Source organism: Vicugna pacos, chromosome X, assembly GCF_048564905.1.
Source record: "Vicugna pacos chromosome X, VicPac4, whole genome shotgun sequence".
NCBI classification, from domain to species: domain Eukaryota; kingdom Metazoa; phylum Chordata; class Mammalia; order Artiodactyla; family Camelidae; genus Vicugna; species Vicugna pacos.
Window position 1 is genome coordinate 77,894,958 of NC_133023.1, and position 19,407 is coordinate 77,914,364.

Genomic DNA, 19,407 nt, shown 5'->3' on the forward strand with positions numbered 1-19,407 from the left:
CTCATCAGCCTTGAAAACTGGTGATTCTTTTTTTTAAACACTTTTTGAGCTATAGTCACTTTACAATGTTGTGTCAAATTCCAGTGTAGAGCACAATTTTTCAGTTATACATGAACATACATATATTCATTGTAACATTTTGTTTTCGCTGTGAGCTCCCACGAAAACTGGTGATTCTGATAGCCAAACCCCTCATGAGAAATACATGAAAGAATAGATGTAATGTAGCAAATTCAGAGTCTATCCTACAGCTGGCACTCAAAGTTCTCTGGGTTTGTGGAATGAAGGAACACGATGTAATGTAGCTGATGCAGAGTTGGTATAAAGAGATCCCTCTGTTTGTAGTCACAAGTTCCAAGATCTCCTAAGCCTCCTGGCTCTAATTTGCCTTCTCTGCAAGCGTAGTTCATTTGGAAAGAGTTCTGTGAGTGTTGGGCTGATAGCAAACTCAGGGGGTACTAATTACAGGAAGGTAAGTCTCCCCTGGTCCCCAGGGGCTCTCTTTTCTATTCCCTTGGGAAAGGGAATTCTTCTAAGGACTGTATCTTGCTTGTGTGGTTCTGACAAGGTGGTTAGGGGCCTGCTCTCACCATCCTCGGAAGCCCTCCTTGATATTCTCGAAACCTCCAGCTCCAGACCCCAAGGATTCTCTTCACAAGCAACCTGTGAGGACAGTGGTGACAGGTCACTGCCTTCAGGCCACGCCATGGGTGAGTTGGTCAGCATGATGTCTTGTCCTGATCCCCACAGGGCACGAGGGGTTCTGGGTTCCCTCCCCGACCCAAACCCGCAAGACACCCACCTACCCACCTCCCTTTAGAGAAGGGGTGGAGAGGGCCCAGACTGACTACTTTTCACTCCCTTGAGGAAATGGGCCAAGTGGGCTCTGACACATTTATGCTGGTTCTGCAAACCCACCCCCCAACCCTGCCCATTCCTGCCATGGAAGTGGTCACGGGTGAGGTGAATTTTTGTCCCTGGTTAAGAACAGGCCTGAGTTATGTGATCTTCTCTGGCCTAGTGTGTGGAGAGTGGGGAGGGTCACCTAGGTGAGGGGTGGAGTTGGTGTAAACTAACAGTTTTGGGATTTGTACTAGAGGTGGGGGAGGAGCAGGAAACCCACCGTTACATTGACTCTTACAGTAACTAGTCAGGATAAATTGTATTAGTCCACAGAGGCTTCCTAAGGCTTGGTTTATTGCCCGGCATACAATCTATTCTCGAATGTTTGATGAATAGTTGTTATTGTGCATTGTTCTATGTCAAATACACTTGTTAATTTATTTAAGTCACATTTAAAAATATCCCTCTGAGTTTCTGTCTGCCATTTTATGTGTCACTCAGTGAGCTGTCTTAAAATTTCCCACTGTGACTGTGGATTTGTCCATTCTCGATTTATTTCTGTCAGTTTTTGCTTTGCCTATTTTGGCTCTGTTTTAAGATATGCATAAAAATTTACAATTTTGTATTAATATCTTCCTATTGCATTGATCTTTTATCATAAGGAAACCTCTCTTTCTCATAATTTTTTTTTCTTTTAAGTGTACCTTTTCTTTCACTAATATGGTTATAGCAGCTTTCTGTAGGTTAGTGTGGAAAAGATAGACATTTTGTGATTTTTTTAATTTTCAAATTTTCTAGATGATTTAATTTTGCATGTGTCTCTTATTTTAAGCAGCATTTGATGGAAGGTTTCTTGTCCATCTGATAATATCTTTCTATTTGGAATACTTAGTCTGAAACTTTCAAAGTAAAAATAGGTGTAATTTGATTTACATATACTATATTACTGTATGTTAATTTTTACCTCTCCTAATTCCTTTTCCTTTCCTTTCTTTTGAAATGATTAGTATTTTGTAACTATTAAATTCTTACTTCATGTGGATAGATATTTAAACATTCTTTGCAATTCTGGTAGTGTTTACCCTTCAGATTTCAATGTACCTTTGTTTTTTCTCCATCTACTGTAAATTAGTTATTTAAAACTACTCAAACTTTTAAGGGACCTTGAAACACTTTGATTCCATATACTCTCTCCAAATTTATTGTCATGCATTTTAATTCTATACATATATATTTAAACTCCCAGAAGAAATTGCTTTCACTGTGTTATATAGTCAATACACATTTAAATTTGCCTATGTATTCATAAATATCATTAGTCTTTCTTTCCTGTATCTGTGTGCCTACACCTGGGATCCTGTTTCTTCTGCTCAAAGAAGAACCTGTAATAATTTTTCAGTTTGAGTCCTCTGGTCACAAATATTCCTAGTGTTTGTTACATGATGATGAAATGAATGTCTTCTCTTTAGGAATGTTTTTCCTTGAAGCATATTTCTTCTCCTACTGATATCGTTATGCTGACTTGCTATCTTGTTACTTTCAGAAATTTCTCAAAAGGTCTCTTCTAATACTTCTTCTCTACTGTTCCCTGTCCTTTCTGGGACTCACATTAACCACGTGTTAAGTATGTTCACTACATCTCCTTTGATTCTCTTTCCCTCACCTTTGGTATTCTCCAGTTATGTCTCTTCAGGCTTCATTCTGGATCTTTTTGTCAGACTTACCTTTCATTTCTCTAATTCTTCCGTTAGGCAGGTGAATCACCTCTGACCCTTGAGCCGTCACAGCACAGACTTCAGAGTAGATTCTACTGCCCCCTCCAAGCAGAGGAGAGATTTGAGAGTTAAAAATGAACAACCACTTGTCCCAGGTCACCCAGGTCTGAACAGGGCAGAGCAGGGACTAACATCACAGATTAAACTCTAGATCCAAACCCTTTCTTCTGTGCTTGTTCTCTTCTTGACCATGAATGCTCCCCACCTCTCATCTCCCGAGAAGTGGAACTTCTATTTAATTATAAAAATCAGTGATATTTCTTCATTAAGCATGATATTCCCGAAGGACTCTTATATTGGGACCATCGATATGTTGTTCTCAATTTCAGAGCCCACTGACCAAGGGAACCCTTTACAAAGAAGAGTAAGATGCTGGGATACACACCGAAGGAGATGCAACGAGTGGCTTGAACCAGTCACTTCCCAGCAGCGGCAGGATAAAGATTCAGTAACAAGTGATGCTCACATGAGCACTCAAGGAAGATAGTAAGTGACCAGTCAGAATGGCTGATGTGGACCAACCAAGGAAAAATAAAACCCTGTAGTTAAATATGTCATTCTTCTCTCCAACCTGGAAGAGTGAGGAATGACAGGATCAGGTTCATGATCAAGTAAACTTTATTGTAGCTCTGGTATCATTGGGGAAAATGTTTACAAGACTTTCTGAGCATATATGGACCCCTTTCTTGTCTCCACTTCCCCACAGTGCTCCCTATGCCATTCCACCCTCTCATCAGAGAGGCAATTTTCAGGAAGGAGACCAAGCTCATGTTAACATGGAGACAGAGCAGAAGCCTCCAGAGAGAAGAATGGAGAGAAGCAGGCGGGCTGAGACCATGGGAAGCTGGTTCAAGATCACAGTGAGTGTCCTGACTAAATGGACCTAATACGTAGAAGAAGGTGAACAGAGGGAGTTGTGTTGGAATCGGGTAGAGATGGTATGAACTTTTCTGGGGCAGAGGAGTTGGTTATGTGTCTTGTTATTATTAGAAGTTAACATCCTAGACCATCTAAGAGAAGATTCAGAGAAGCAATATGAAGGGAACAGACTGACTGCAGGGAGCATGGGAGAGGTTGTCTAAAAGCAAAGGAGGAAACTACTGTCAAGATGGAGCAACTTCATACCACAAAGCTCAGTTTGGCTCAGGCTGAGTGTGGGAGGAGGCTGCGTCTCTGGGGTCCTTGTCAGAGGGGCAGGCCAGGTCTGCCTTAGGTAGGGTCTCTTGGAACTTTACAAAAAGAAGTACGTGTTAAGCATATTAAGTTGATTATTTCAAGAAAAGTGTTTGAGGGGAAGAAACGATATTTAGAAAATCCACATGTGGTACAATAACAAATATCGACCTAGCGTAAAAAATTATTTAAAGCTTGAAAAAAAAAAGTCTGAAAGGAAGACCTGGTTGGGTCTTATCTTAAACTTATATTCTATTGTATCAATTTCCTCTCCCATTTTTCTCTTTGCCCCCCAGATTCCATTTGGCATAAAATATGAGGAGAAGTGGCTGCTGAATTTGATTCAGAAGTACTGCAGTGTCCCCTTCACTCCAGTTGAAGTAAGAGAGGACGTCGAGGCCAATGAGAGGAAACGGGGTAGATGGATGGTCCAGATGAGAAATGACTCTGGTCTCATATTGTCTTTCTCTTGTCACTCCCCGTAGTTTCATTATAAGCAAATGCAGGCCCAGTTCTTTGTTGAGAATGCCAACGTTGCCTTTGCTCTGAAGAATGTCAGTGGCAAGATTTGCACTGAGAACAATGAAAGGGTATGTGTCAAGGGCACCTGGGAGCAAGAGGGCAGGGCAGGGGCATGGTCTTGCTTGATCCCAAGGCTCAGATTTCTGGTGCTTACCCAGCCCCTCTTATGCTCCCTGCAGATATCTGTCTTTGTTGACCCCTGTGATGCACCGTATTCTATGCAGAAGGAGCTGCAGTCAGAAAAGGTGGAGCAGATAAAGGTAATGCAGACTCAACACAAGTTCTGCCCCACAGCCAGATCCACCTATTGCTCCCCGATCAACACCTCAGACTCAGAGCCACTGAACCCCGTCTTTAACTCTGCAGCTGACCATGAACAAACTGTTTGATGCCTCCCAGGCATTTCTTAACAGCCAGAGACTCTGCTTTGGATCTGGTATGGCTATAGCAGTAATCCCAGGGCAGGTGAGGGCAGAGGGGTCTGCCTGGGAAAGACCTTCGGGATCGTAACTCTGGGAGGGGTTGGTGCAGGCAGGACCCTCTCAGCTTTCTGTTTCCCTCCTGTTGGCTTCCTGGAGGCTTGATGACCTGTAATGTTGAAATGCCACGGAATCCGAGATATCGCATGCCTGCCCCTCTGCAGATCCGTGGAGAGAACATGCCCAAGGTGAGGACTTAGGCCCAATGTTGGGACTGATGGTGAGGGTGGGACAGATTAGGCAGAAGAGGCAGATTGGCCTCAAACATCCCCTGTTGGGGTCCTCACTCTCTTTCTCCATCATAGATTTTGTCCTTGGATTTGAGCAACAAGAGACTCTGCCAGCTGGGTGGCCTGTCTGATGCTACACAGAATGCTTCTGACATCAAGAATTTGAACGTCTCCAGTAGTGAGGTGAGGTGTGGTACCCAGATCCCTCTTTGAAGAGGAGATGGGAGGGCTCATGGGAAGGTGACAGAGGAAGCGAAGTGAATTTGTTGGAAAAGGAAGGGACGACTGGGGGTGCAGTACCATCCTGGCTCTCTTTCTCTGGTTCGTGTGGTTTCTCTACATAATTACAGGCAAAGTCTTCAGGGGAGTTGGGCAAGGGCCAGAGGCTGGAACAAGATGGAATGTGTGCAGATAAAAACCCTCTGTGCACCACCCTTCCTGATAAGTCAACCAACATAAGGTCAGATGTACCCTCTGTCACCTGAACTATTCCTGACAGTGCCTGTTTGCAAAAAGCAGCAGTCTTGGTCCTCTCAGAGGGCCACAGGCCCTATGCTATCCTCTCTGTGTCACATAGGTGACAAAGGTTCATATGGCATCCAGGAGGCCCCCAGCCCAACATATGCATAGTTTCCATTTCCACCACAGGTCCCTGGGACGAGCCAGTTCCCCTTCTTCTCTCTTCTTCCCTGATCCACCTCCAAACCATTGGAGAGGTTCTTTCCCTTCCCTTCACTTTGCTTTCTCTCTCTCCCTTGTCTCTATGCCCCTATGTCTCTGTCTTCTCTTCTTCATCCTTCACTCATTTTCTGTCTTAATCCCCCTCCACTTTCTTACCTGCCTCACTCATGTCCTTTCTCCAGCATCCGGGGCTGTCCCTGGGGGGGGTGTCCTAGTCTTGGCAGAATGCTGGACCCCCAGTGAGGTAGCAGAGCCCCTGACTCCAAACCCATTCCCTTTAGTCTCCGAAACCTTCAGTGGGGACCTGCAGAAAGTAAGACGGGGAAAGAAGCCTTATTCATGGTTGCTTCTTGTGGCACCAGGAGAACAGAGTCAGGACAGTCTAGGTGGGAGGTACCCAGGAGGGAAGGAGTGGAAGGAGAGGGATGGAGAGAGGCAGGCAGGTAGGGAACACTCTTCTGGTGCATCCATCAGTCCATGTGGAAGGTGCCCAGGGCCGGGGAGTGTAGGTGGACACACTGGACTGTGTCTGGTGTAAGTGTACTTGCTCCCACGAGAAGAGACCGCTTTGTAGTTTCACTGACTTTTCATCTTGGCAGCTCCATCCTGGAATTGTTCCCCAAGTTATTACGCTTGGTAAGTGTATTCCTCAATCACTGACTCCTCTAACTGACACTGACACCGCCCACAAACTACTCTGAACCCTTTAGGTCTTGCCTGAGTTCGATTTTTGAATGTGGCCCTTAAACGTTCTGGGGGCAGAGGGAGGGTACAGCCTCTGTGGGAAGCTCACAACAGCTCTGGGTCTTCTTCGACCATGTCTGCCACAGCCTTCAGGGACCTCGTGGTGATGACCCGAAGTGTAGTCCTGCCCTCAGATTTTCCAGGGCCCTTCCACAGTTGACCTCTGACCCTCACCCTCCTGGGCCCGTCCTTTTCCTTGACCATCCAGAAGTGCCTCTTGGTCTGCACCACTGACTTCCTCTTCCCTCCCGCAGGATGACCAGGAGACACCCCCACCAGCTAAGTTAGGTGTGGACACCCGTAAGAGCTTACCAGCCTGCAAGGTGAGCACGGAGAATCAAGCAGGGCTTTGGGAGGTGCGTGAGGAGAGGGTATCAGCCCTGGTGCTGAGGACTGTTTTGATTCCAGGAAAGCAGTGAAGGATCTGATCAGCTGAAGAGTCTGATCCTGCAATTCCTGCAGCAGTGAGTACTGCTGGCAACCTGAGGAAGGGGAGGGCTGGGACAGCTGAGGCCACCCAAGCTCAGCTCTGCTCACGGGAGTTTCCAAGTCTCATTTGAGGTCTGGACCACAGAGACAGACTGTGCTCATGGCTCCCCGACAGGTATTACTTGATCCACGACTCTGGAGACCGACAGGATCTCCTGGGTGCTTATCACGACGAGGCCTGCTTCTCCCTGACCATTCCCTTCAACCCCGAGGACCCAGCCCCGTGAGTATCACAGCTCACACTCTGCTCCTGGGCCGTGTGGCTCCCCAGCAGACGCAGGGCAGCTCCTGCAAACCCCCACACTGGGGCCGCCCATCTCCCCCTGCTTCTCTTTTTCTCCCAGGAGCAGCTTGTGGGAGTACGTCAAGGACAGTAGGAATATGAAGAAGCTCAAGGACCCCTGTGAGTGTGTGATGAGGAGGCGGGGCGGGAAAGTGGGCGGGAAGGGGTCAGTCCTAGGGCCCAGGGCGTGGCAGCCCCTGACCTTCCCTCGCTTCTCCTCCCCCCACAGACCTGCGGGTCCAGCTGCTGAAACACACAAAACGTGACATTGTGCGCTCCCTCTGCCTGTTGCCCAAAACTCAGCATGACCTCAGCTCCTTCGTGGTGGACATGTGGCTCCACACGGTGAGCATCTGCTTCCATCTTGGGCAGGACCAGTTGCTGCAGGTGGGTAGGAGGTTTAGGTGGTGACTGAGCGCCTGGGCTCTTCCTTTTCAGGACACAATGCTCTGCTTCTCTGTCAACGGGGTGTTCAAGGAAGGTGAGTGTGTGTAGACCCCCCGTCCCCAGATGCCCCACTGCTCCGTCCCCCTGGCCGGGCTCCCTCTCAGCACCCTCCCAGCCACCCCGATCCCTCCCCTTCTCTTCCCGGCCCCTCTGTGTTCTCCAGCCCTCGCTCTTCCCACAAAGGACCCAGGTCTGACCTGCGTTCATGCCTGTCTGCCCCGCACACCCTGGGCGTTAGGGACACAGGCTGTGGAGTTTGATGGCTCTCATCCCAGAGCCTTCCTATGAGATCCGGGGACCATTACTTAACCTCTCAGTTTCCTCATTTGCAGAATGAGGTATTAGCATCCATGTCTTGGGCAGCAGTGACAAATGCATCAATGAACTGGTGAAGTGGTTGTCACGGGCCCGCGCACAGTAGAGGTCCTGCCACCGGCAGCAGGTTGCTCCTATAGCTGCCCTCCACATTCCCGACACCCTGGCGCCCAGTGAGCACCTGTCCCCTCAGCATGAGTTTCCAGTCAGACTCTGTCTGCAGACCCCTGTGTGAGCGTGTGAAGCAGGTGGGGCTCTCGGGGGTACTGAAGTTTGTTGTTTGTCGTTGAAGTGGAAGGAAGGTCTCAGGGTTCTGTTCGTGCCTTCACCCGGACCTTCATCGCTATCCCTGCCAGCCATTCCAGGTGAGTGCTGTGTGGTGGGTGGGAACCCCCGTCCCAGCCTGGGCTCAGGGGTGTGGGAATGTGATGGTGCCCACCTTAGGTTTTCTCAATACTGTGGAAAGCCAGCAGGTAGATCCAAGGAGCAGTCTAGCCTAGTGGTTAAGAAGGGCATGGGCTCTGGAACTGGAATGTGGCTTCTCTCCCTGGTCCCAACACTCATTGGCTGTGTGGCCTTGGTCAAGTCACGTGGCCTCTGTGCGACTCGGTGTCTTCCTATGACAGTAGATTTCAGATTGTCCACTCCTTGGGCTGTTGTAAAGGGTAAACGTGAAACTGTCCCTGAGTTGCAGGTAAACGTCCTAATGTCATGAAGACGGTGGATAATCTCCCCAAAGGTGGGCTTGTGGGAGGGGCATAGGTACCAGCCAAGGAACCTGGGGGACACACACAGGAGGAGGGTGGAAGGAATCTGGTTGCTGAGTGGCAGTGGGAGCAGGATTGTTGTTGGGGGTGTGGGGTGGTCCATCTGTCCAGCTGTTGAGGGCCCATTTTTCCTCCAGTCTGTGCATCGTGAACGACGAGCTGTTTGTGAGGGATGCCTCCCCCAGTGAGCCTCAGAATCTTCATTCTCTATCCCAATTCCTGCTACCTCTGCCAGCTTCACACTCATCTTCTCCCCAGAGCAGCGGGAAATGGTGTGCACGTTCTCCACCTACTGTGGGATGAACCTCCAGTGGTCTCAGAAGTGAGTGCTGGGTTTGCATGGGGATAGGAGGGAGCTGGGAAGAGCAAAGGAATGATTAATGGGAAGTTGAATACAATTCATTTTCCTCGTTTATTTCAGTCATTTTACTCTGATCATTTCGATCTCTGTACATATTAAGCCACCTAGTTGTTTTGAGCTGGCAGGTGTTACTTTTATGAATTTCATGGACCCTGACCCTTTATTAACAGACAGCTGGGTGTTCCTGATACACTGTGTATGAGGTTCATTCCACTCTATATATCACAGTAAACGTGGAGGGGGGAATCATCATCAATCACCCAAAGATAACCCTTGAATGTTTTCATCTTTATTATATTCTGGAACTTTGCTTATGCAGGTGTTTACATATTTATGCATGTATTTATATTTGTATATTTATCTACAGAAAACTAGCTCTCATAATGAGAGAGAGACAGTGAGAGACAGAGAGAGAGAGAGAGGGAGAGAGAGAAAGAAAGAGAGAGAGAAGGAAACAGACAGAGGCAAAGAGAAAGAGGCTTGTGGCTGAATGGGGAAGAGGGGTCCAATTAGGGACTTTTAACTCTTCAGTGCCTTTAAAGTTGAGCAAGTGTACAAGCTAATGTGAAGGGGCCATCTCATCTCATTTTTAACTCCCTGAATTTGCCTATACATTCCTTTCTCTTTTTACCTTCTTATTTCTACTAGAGAGTTAATGAGACACCTCTAATGGAATTATATACATTTAAAATCAAATATATATTTGGTTATTAGTGATTAAGAAAATGGACAATTAAGTGTCCAAAAATGCTAGTAATTCTTGGATTTTTGCCTCTCACGGAGGCAGCAGATGGCTGAAGTCCTGCTGTGACATGGCTGGATGATGCATGATCTGAGGACCCGTGCACTGGTGACTGTGGGTCGGATCCAGAATTTCCCTATAAATATATTAACATACCAAACAGTCCAGGAGCAGCAGTTAGGCAAACACCACGCTTTGCTGCCCTGGTGCCATCTCTCACTGAGCTCACCAGGTGAGTCAAAGGCAAGCCTGTCTTCCCAGCATGGGGAACTGGATTAGGATCTGCTCAGAGGCACATTGTTGGGCAGCTCTTATGAGCTTCTGAGCCTCCCAAGAACCTAGAGATCCTTCTGACTCCAAAACTTTGAACTCAAGGCATATCAGAGAGATATTTGTTTCCTTCATAAAGATATCTGTCCTCTCATTAGGAGAAACAGTGAGGAGTGACTTTTCACATTGCCTGTCTTAGTCCTGAGGCTCAGGCAGCTTCTATTTCTGTGTCCCAACATTTAGAAGGCAATGAAATCCCACCACATGCCATATACTTTGGCCAGGCTTTCTCAGTCACCCCTCAGGACTCTCTGTGATGAAGGTTTTGTGAGTCCCATGTCACAGATGCCCAAGTCAATCTGACAGAGCCTCAGTCACCTCTCTGGATGAGTGGCAGGACGGGATGAGGTTCTATCCCTCGCCCTCTCTGGAGGACACAGAGCAGCCTTCCTTTTAGAAGATGGGCTTCCAGGGCTGGAAAAGTGGTCATTTGCTCTCCTCTGATATCGAGGCCTCTCAGGTACGCACTCAGAAAGCCCCTCTTGATGATTAAGATCATAGTGCACGTACATGGGCACGTCCATTCATTCCCTTGGAAAAGCATTCACTGTGTTCAGTTTCATGGGGAGATGAAATAGAATCACAACGGAGCTGACAACGTGTGTGTGTGTGTGTGTGTGAGACAGACTTTGTATAGGAAATTTATAAAGTCATTACTTATAGAAGTACAATATGTCAGGTAAAAATGTGGAGATGACATACCTCGGAGAGGCAGGCATTTTTTCCTTTACCTCAGAGTCCCCCTTCTCCTGTGTGCAGGAGAACTTTTGGGGATTGGGGAAGATACAGTGTCATTGTAGGAGGAAAGCCCTTCAGGGTCATGTCTGGAAGGTTCCACAGAGGGACCTTTTCCGATACCCAGAGCAAAGATCAGGGAGGTGAGCCTAAATGAAGGGGCAACTCTGGCTGCCTTCAGCGAAAAGGAAGCTGATAAGGGCATAGTCGTTCAGCCCTGGACTTCCTGAGCCGTCCCAGGTCCTTGCTGTCTGCAGCCGAGTGCTCTTGGTAAGAACCTTCCCTGGATCATGACAGGATCAGCACAGGGCCTGGCACCCAGAGAGAGCCCAGTGCTTGTCTGCTTACTTCACCTCTATTCTCTTCCTGTATTTCTTCACCCTCAGGTGGGTTCATCCCTAACTTTGTGCTAATCACCACTCCTACCATTCACATTTTGACTGAGTGGTAGGATTAATAATAATAATACTAATAAAGCCAAAACCCCCACAATAACAGTAATAAAAGATACCAACAATTATAGCACACACATGGATAAGTTACTTGCTCAAGATCGGTCAACCAGCAAGTAATAGTTCTAGCATCAAATCCTGGTCTTCTGACCCAAAAGGCCCTGCTCCTAACCTCTGCTTCTATATTGACTGTACTTCTGTGTTAAGACAGACAGAGGCCAGCACAAGGGAAGGGACTCAGCCCAGGTCCTTTGCTCAGTTGATGGGTCTGGAACTGGATACAGGTTTGATGACTCCCATGTTCTGTCTAGCTGACCTGTTCCTATTCTTTGCTCTTCTGTACTAATTCTTCTCCCTGGGTCTCAATAAAAAATTACTTCTGGTCAAACTAGAATGAAAAAAAGGAGACAGGAAAGCATGTGGTAAAAAGAAATGACGAGATGGAATCAAAGTTCACTTCCTGCTGCTGCATTTCCAGATGCCGTTTCAAATTTTCTATTTTATAGACCAAAAGAGGCAAGGTGGGCTGGGAGTAATATATCCCAAAGTCCTAGATATTCCGCATGCCAGATATTCTTTGAGGTTTTTTCCTTTTCTTCTTACAACAAATCTAGAAGTAGGTACCCTTAGTCTCATTTACAGAGGCCAATCTCAGACTCACAGAGTAAGTAAATTTTCCAGGGTCAAATGTCTACCCTTTGCCCTCTACACAGGCCAATCAGCAGCTCCCATTTGGATGACACACTTCTAGGGTTTAAAGACTGATAGTGGAAAACTTGCCTGATGTGGAATGTGGGCTGTGTCATGCTCCCCACTGGGCATGAAGATGATGTTGGGGATGAAACCCTGCCCCATGGGCCAAGAGGCCTGGGTGTGGGGGCCACACAGATGGACTGACTCCTGAGATGCTGAACTAGAACCAGGAAGCAGCTCAAGCTGTTGCCCTTTGGAAAGAGAACCTGAATGGTGGGATATTGACATGTACACAACTACTATATGAAAAGGCTTTTACGTTTTATCTCCTTTAATCCTAAACTTTATTCAAGACCAGTATGTATTTATCAATGACCAGAAACAGATTTTTTTGCATTTTTTAAATTGAAGTATAGTTGATTTACAATACTGTGTTAATTTCAGGTGTACAGAAAAGTGATTCAGATATATATATATATATATATATATATATATATATATATATATACATATATATATATATAACTGAGTCCCTTCCCCTGTGCTGGCCTCTGTCCTAACACAGAAGTACAGTCATATAGAAGCAGAGGTTAGGGAGAGGGCCTTTTGGGTCAGAATCTGTATATATATATATATATATATATACATACATATATACATATACATATATACATATATATATCTATATATATATATACACATTTGTATTATTTTCCGCTATAGGTTATTACAAGATATTGAATATAATTCCCTGTGCTATATAGTAAATCCTTGTTGTTTATCTATTTTATGTGAAACAGATCAAGACAATTTATTTGACAGTTTTCTGTGTGTGTGTGTTTGTGTATGTTTCTTTGTCTCAAACTTTTTCACATCAGTTATTCATAAGCTAACTCACACCAGTCATTCCTAAACGAACTCATGCAGCTTTCTACTGAGTTCACTTAGGGGCTGGATTTCCAGTCCCAGGACTTGAAGATTCTGCACGAATTCAGAAGGATTACTGCCAGTGTGTGAAGTCTAGACATCTTGGCCCATAGGTGGAATCCATTCAACTACCTTGCTCCCCACCAACACCACAGCCCTTTCTATCCTCCACGCTTTGCCAAGGCCCCAGTTCACTTTCACACCTGCAGTTCTGACAATGGTCACCAGGTGGCAACGCTCTCCATTTTCTACAGATTTTTCTTTCTGCCCGCACCGCTACCCACCCCCCCCGCCCCAAAAAGACATCATTTTTATGAACAGAAGCAAAAAGTTTCCTCAAAGGTCTTAACTTTCCTTGAAAAATTCAGATGTGTATAAAAAGACTAAAAGGACATCTGTGTGGTTTCCATCCAGCTTCTCCTTAACTTATTCATGTGTCTTGTGTATGTACTGTGTGCCAGGCACTGTCAGTCCAATTCCTTATCTGCATCCCAACCTCCCCTCTCTTCACCTCCAGACCTGCATAACTGGAAGTGCCCACAGGAAGCAAGATGGATGTTAGTGCCCACTCCATGGGGTATGAACTCAGACTCTATTCCAAGCAAGGTCAGTCCAAGCCTGACGCTGGATCATGGCATCCAGCATCAAAACAGGAGATGATGCAGCTGAGTGGGAGAGGTTGTAGCTTGGGAAACTGTGGCACCTTTAACTCACACCCCCACCCTCTTACACAGGACTAACAGCCTATTACCTTCTCCTGACAGACCTCACTCACAGAGAGCAAAGGACCAGGCAAACAGTGTTGGTTTCAGTCTTGCTTCTTCTCATGGGCTTGAGCTAGAGGTTTTGCTTTCTCTTTGGTCCTTTGCTCTATCGGAGTGGTGCATTTCGGATTTGGTTCTGTATCTGTTTTATCTCTAAGAGGGTGGTTCTATCCATTCAGTCACCTGACAGGTCCATTTGAGGTGACATGGGGTTTTTGCTTCCTGTAAGAACTTCTCTACTTGTTAGGGGAGCCTGGGTCAATAACCAGAGGAGGCAGAAAAGAGGTATTGAGCTATCAAGACAAACACAAGACCAAGACTCTGGTCCAAACATCTGATTCTCTTCACTTAGTGAAATGGTTTTCAGATTTCTTACATGCTACTCACCTCTTCTCTGGTTTCCTTTTACACCTGACACTCTAATATAATTCCTTTCTCTCCTGTCCACAAATGTGCACCCACGGTAAATTCCTCTATTAATTAGTAGTAGAGAAATTTTTCTAAATATGACTTCAAATCCAGAAACAATCTGATTTCATTAAAAACTGCATGGCAAAAAAAACCCATAAGCAAGGTAAAATTAAAAATTACAAATTGGGAAGCATACAACTTATGTCACAGACAAAGGTTATATACCTTGTAGTAGAAAGATTATGAAAAAGGAAAAACAAATTAGAACATTCTGAAGGAGAAAGGACACTAGATACAAAGATACATTTCACTGAAAAATGTTCCTTAAACATATAAAAAACCCTGCTAAACCTAACATTTGATAAGAGATGCAAAGAAAAAAAACCTGAGATGCCTCTTACCATTTACATAATCTGTGAGGAAACAGACAGTCACCTTGCTGGTGGTAATGTAACATGGTACAACTCCTAGCCAGGGGATTTGATATTGTTTTATAAAATAACCGGGATACTTACTGTTGGAACCAACAATATCTCTTCCAAGAATCTATCCCAAAGAGACAATGTGGAGACAAAAAGTCATAAACAGAAAGCCATTCCTGCCAGAACAATTCATATAGCAGAAGACAAGAGACAAAGACACATCCACCAATAGGGGGCTTGTTGAATAAGCTATGGTCCATCTGCATCTGAGAGGAAAATGTAGCTATGAAAAGCAATGAAGACTCCCTCTCTGTACTGCTATGGTGTCATCTCCAGGGTATATTGTTCAGTGAAAAAAGGCAGGTGCAGAAAAGTGTGTAGCGCTACTGCTGTCCGATATGGTAGCCACTGGCCTCAAGTATCTATATTAAATGACATGAAATTTAAAAATCAGTTACTCAGTCACAGTTGCCGCATTTTAGGTGCTAGATGTTCAGTTCCTGAAAAAGCATTCAGGCAGCTAATGACTCCTGTGATGGACAGTACAGATACAGAACATTTCCATCTCCACAGAAATTTCTGTTGGAAAGCATTGGTGTAGAATATGACAACTTTTACCTATGAAAAGGAGAGCAAACTAAAATACATGTTATATTTTTAAAAAGTGGTTAAAACAAGATGATAAAAATGCTTACCTATAAAGGAATAGAGGAGAAGCCCAGGATGCAAGCCAATGATGTACATTCTCTTAAAAATATAGATTTATTGGCTCCATGCACTGAGAAGGTCAAGAAACAATGAGCAACCCAATAGTAACGGGCAACTACAGTCCCTAGATTGAATTCTCTAAACACATTTCCCACTAAGAGTAACCAGGCTTCCTTGGAGAAATGCCTGATTTCTGGTCTTGTTAAGGATTGTACCAGTTGAGTCTGGACTGAACTTTCATACCAGAAAGTATGTTAAAAAGACTCATAACCTGAGGGGCTCCCAGTGGCCAAAGATAGAACAATTTGAACAACAAAAACTTTAGTGACTACAGTGCACTAAAACATGTCAACAATAGAAACATCTGTGAGCTGATGATGACACAAAAAAGCCAACAAAATCAACTCATTGTCCACCTTTGAGAATCCTAGGGAACAATTCATTTTAGAAAGTGGAAATATTGCAAAAAAATTGTATATTCACCCTACCTTTCCTGTGCATGTTATACCTATGCATAACCTAAGAGTTGATGAGGTGAAGATTCTTTTATAAAATAATTTCAGCTAATACATGCAGAAGAAATTGAAGAATTAGTATATCATACTTTTGCAATCTTCAATGAAATGTCGCTCTAGGCAGTGATCAATAGAGGCTGCAAAACATGATGGGAGAAGTAGATGGGAAATTTTATGATGGCTGCGTTATAATATTTCTGAGTTTGCCTTTCTTCAGTTATAAAATGGGGCCAGTTTTATCCATATTAGACAATTACTGGCAGGAACAAAGTATTTCAAGTCAATCCAGCATATGATACATGTAGTACTCAATAGATATGAGTCATCTTCTTATTCTATACCTGACCTTTCTTTAAAAGAGATTCTCAAATAGCATGGTTATAAGACAATAATGTGGAAATATTAAATGGAAGGGAAGTGTATAAGTTTTCATTATATATTCACTTCAGTGTCATTTCTTTGTGCTGGAGTCATTTCTCAGATAATTTATGGAAAAAGGAAAACAATGACTGGACCACTTCCATTGGGTATGCAAAAGAAAACTATTAGTCTGTTTCCCATTATTTCATATACTTTCCTATCCCACTTTTTATCTTCTGTGTTAATTTCTTAAGACTAACGTGTGTGTAATGTAACCCAGCAAGAATAGGCTTTGCAAAAGACCACTGCAATAAATCTCTGGTGGCCAGGCACATCACAGGTACTTAGGAGAGTCATTTCCCCTGTGCTGGACAGTTTTTGGATAAAACCTCTCAGATGTACAAGCTAATGAGATCCCATCCGGGAAAGCACTTTTGAGACCTTAGGTGGGATGGAGGGACAAATTATTTCTAAGTAATTACTTTCCAATCTGCACTACAGATATTTTCATACTCTGTGTTGAATGAATTCAGTAGGCATAAGTCCTTGCATTACTTTGCACTTGAACAGCCATTTGTGGATGGTCTTAAGGTGGTTGGAACTTAAACATGATATATTAGGACAGGGCCTCTGACCCAGAAAACCACGGGGACTTAACCTTTTGTGAATGAATGCATTTTTCTATCTCATGTATTTTCCACAACATTTCTTGGGGGGTAGAGGATACATCTCCACATCATTTTGTAGCTAGAGAAACAATAAGGTACAGAGGTTAAGTCACCTGGCTGGGGTTCATCCTCCTCTTAAGTGGAAAAGCAGAGACTGACACCCTATATGTCCAAGTGCAAACTGCATGATGCTCAGCTGCACATCACACTGTAATCAAGTAAGTCTTGCTTTTCCGCTGACCTACGGTGTCACTACTGAAATCTGTATCTTCGCTTCTGATACCAAGCTGTTAGTCCTGCCTGTATTTCTGCAAGTCAGTGAACATCGTCGTCAATTTCCTATTCTGTTAAAAAAAAAGAGAGGGAGAGAACATGTTTAGGTCATTTGTTTTTGAAAGTCAATTCCCAGACAACATAAGGAATATGCTCTGTCTAATAGAGGGACAGGTGTTATGCTGTTGATGACAAATTGAAGGAGCAGTCTCCAAATGCATGGAGATCAAAGGCGCCTGGATTCTTTGATGCATACTGATAAATCAACCTGTAAAAATGTTCTACTAATGGAAATCCTCTCCAGCAAAATCAGGCTTTGTAGGATTCCCCATATGCACACGCACACTGGGAATTCTCAATAGTTTTATTGTTACGCTTGAAAAACATGAAATTAGAAATTATTTTATTGTTATCATACTTAGTTGGATAATAAGGTTATTTTAAAATATTCTTAGTATGCAAAAATGTCCTGCTAATCATTGTCATTAGTTATTAATGCAAAAAGGTCTAGTGACATTTGCATCCTAACAGTGTGTGATGACCACATGAGCCGGCACGTTCTCCAAGGGCTGCTACCTACATGTGGTCTCCAGGTGTTTTGTGTGTGTATATGTGTGTGTGTGTGTGTGTGTGTGTGTGTGTGTGGACTTGGGGGGCTCCTAATGACATTGTATATACCTGAAGGATTACCAGTATCTCTCTGATACATATGGTGAGGAGTAGGATCTGCTCGTTCTTGAGTCTTTCCAAATGGCACAAGAGCTGGACCACACACTTCCAAGCAGACCGTGAGATGGAAGACAAGCCTGTCTGTGAACTCACCTGCTCAGATCAGGGGTGGATCCCTCCAGGATGTAAGGTGTGTTGGTCTGCCTAAATCCACTTCTAACCACTGATGTTGGGAGCTCCCATCTTGCAGCCATCAGCTGCAGAGTTCTGAGAAGCTGCATCCTCTCACCCACTCAACACCATGAGTTTCAGTCATCTGCATGAGGAGCTCTACACTTGGAGATAAAAATCCTCAAATTCCCAGCTCATGTGTGACACATCTTGTATCCATCCAGTCATATATTCATACATCTAACAGGCATTAAGAAGAAAGTCTACACTATCCCTTTGGTAAGTTTCAGGCTTCTCCAGAATGGAAACAAGGAAGAAAAGTATGGGAAGGCTCGTGTGGTAAGTTCAGATGTTAAATCTAAGAAGCGATGGCTCCTTCCCATTAAGATTTCAACCTGCTCAAGTCTCTTATAATTGATGATTTTAGAATATCATTTAATGCCATGGACTTCGGTCCACATCTCTTGTTACTGTCCTCTTTATATATGTATATATATATTTTTTCTTGCGCTTTACAACCAAATACTTGCAATGAATTCTTGGAACTCAATTCACATCCCCTGACCTTCCCTCCAACTCAGTCTTCATCCCTTCTCTAATGAGGAAGTCCCCCGACTCCTCCACTAAAATTTAGCTTGCCAAAGTCAACAGCTACCTTTTTGGCACATTGTACACCATGAGGGTTGAAATGCAGGTCAAATGGAGACAAAGTTTTCCCTTCCCAAGACAAAATTAATTTGCTTGTCCCCAGACAAGGATTACCTTGCCAACTGATGCTATCAGTTACCTGAAATCTAGAACTGTAAAATACTTACCATGGCAATCAAGTCAGATAATGGGGAAGTGTGTGCTACAGACAGTGGGCTTTCAAATGAAATATAAAATTTCTCAATGTATCTTACACTTTTGCATCATTGAAAGGGATTTTACAAATAGGTCTACAGCAGGATAACAATTTTTAGGGTCGCTTCACTAGACTCTGTCTTACCTGTTTCTCTTTTTTTTTCCCTCAAGGTCTTTCCAAGTATGGAGTTGAATCACCTGGAGTTGTAATGTTGTCTTACCCCTTGAGGTGTCTTATGATCCAGTGATTCCAGTCCTAGTTACATACTCGAGAAATAAAAAAATTTGTCTACGCAAAAATTTGTACAAAATGTTCATAACACCATTATTCATAACAGCCAAAAAGTGGAAACAAGACAAATGTCTATCAATTGATAAATGCATAAATAAAATTTGGCATATCCGTACAACAAAATATTATTCCGCTATGAAATGAATGAAGCACTGATACATGTACAGCATATGTGATCTTTGAAACCATTATACTAAGTGAATAGAGTCAAACATAAAAGACCAAATATATGATTCAATTTATAGGAAATGTTCAAGATAGGCAAATCCATAGACACAGAAAGGAAGTCATTGTTTGCCTGGAGCTAAGCATGGGTGCAAGGA

General features: G+C 44.1%; 1 pseudogene; it reads left to right on the top strand.

Moving 5' to 3' along the window:
• The first annotated feature begins 346 nt into the window (after positions 1-346).
• On the top strand, positions 347-19,195 carry LOC140691929 (nuclear RNA export factor 3-like; annotated as a pseudogene).
• The last annotated feature ends 212 nt before the right edge of the window (positions 19,196-19,407 follow it).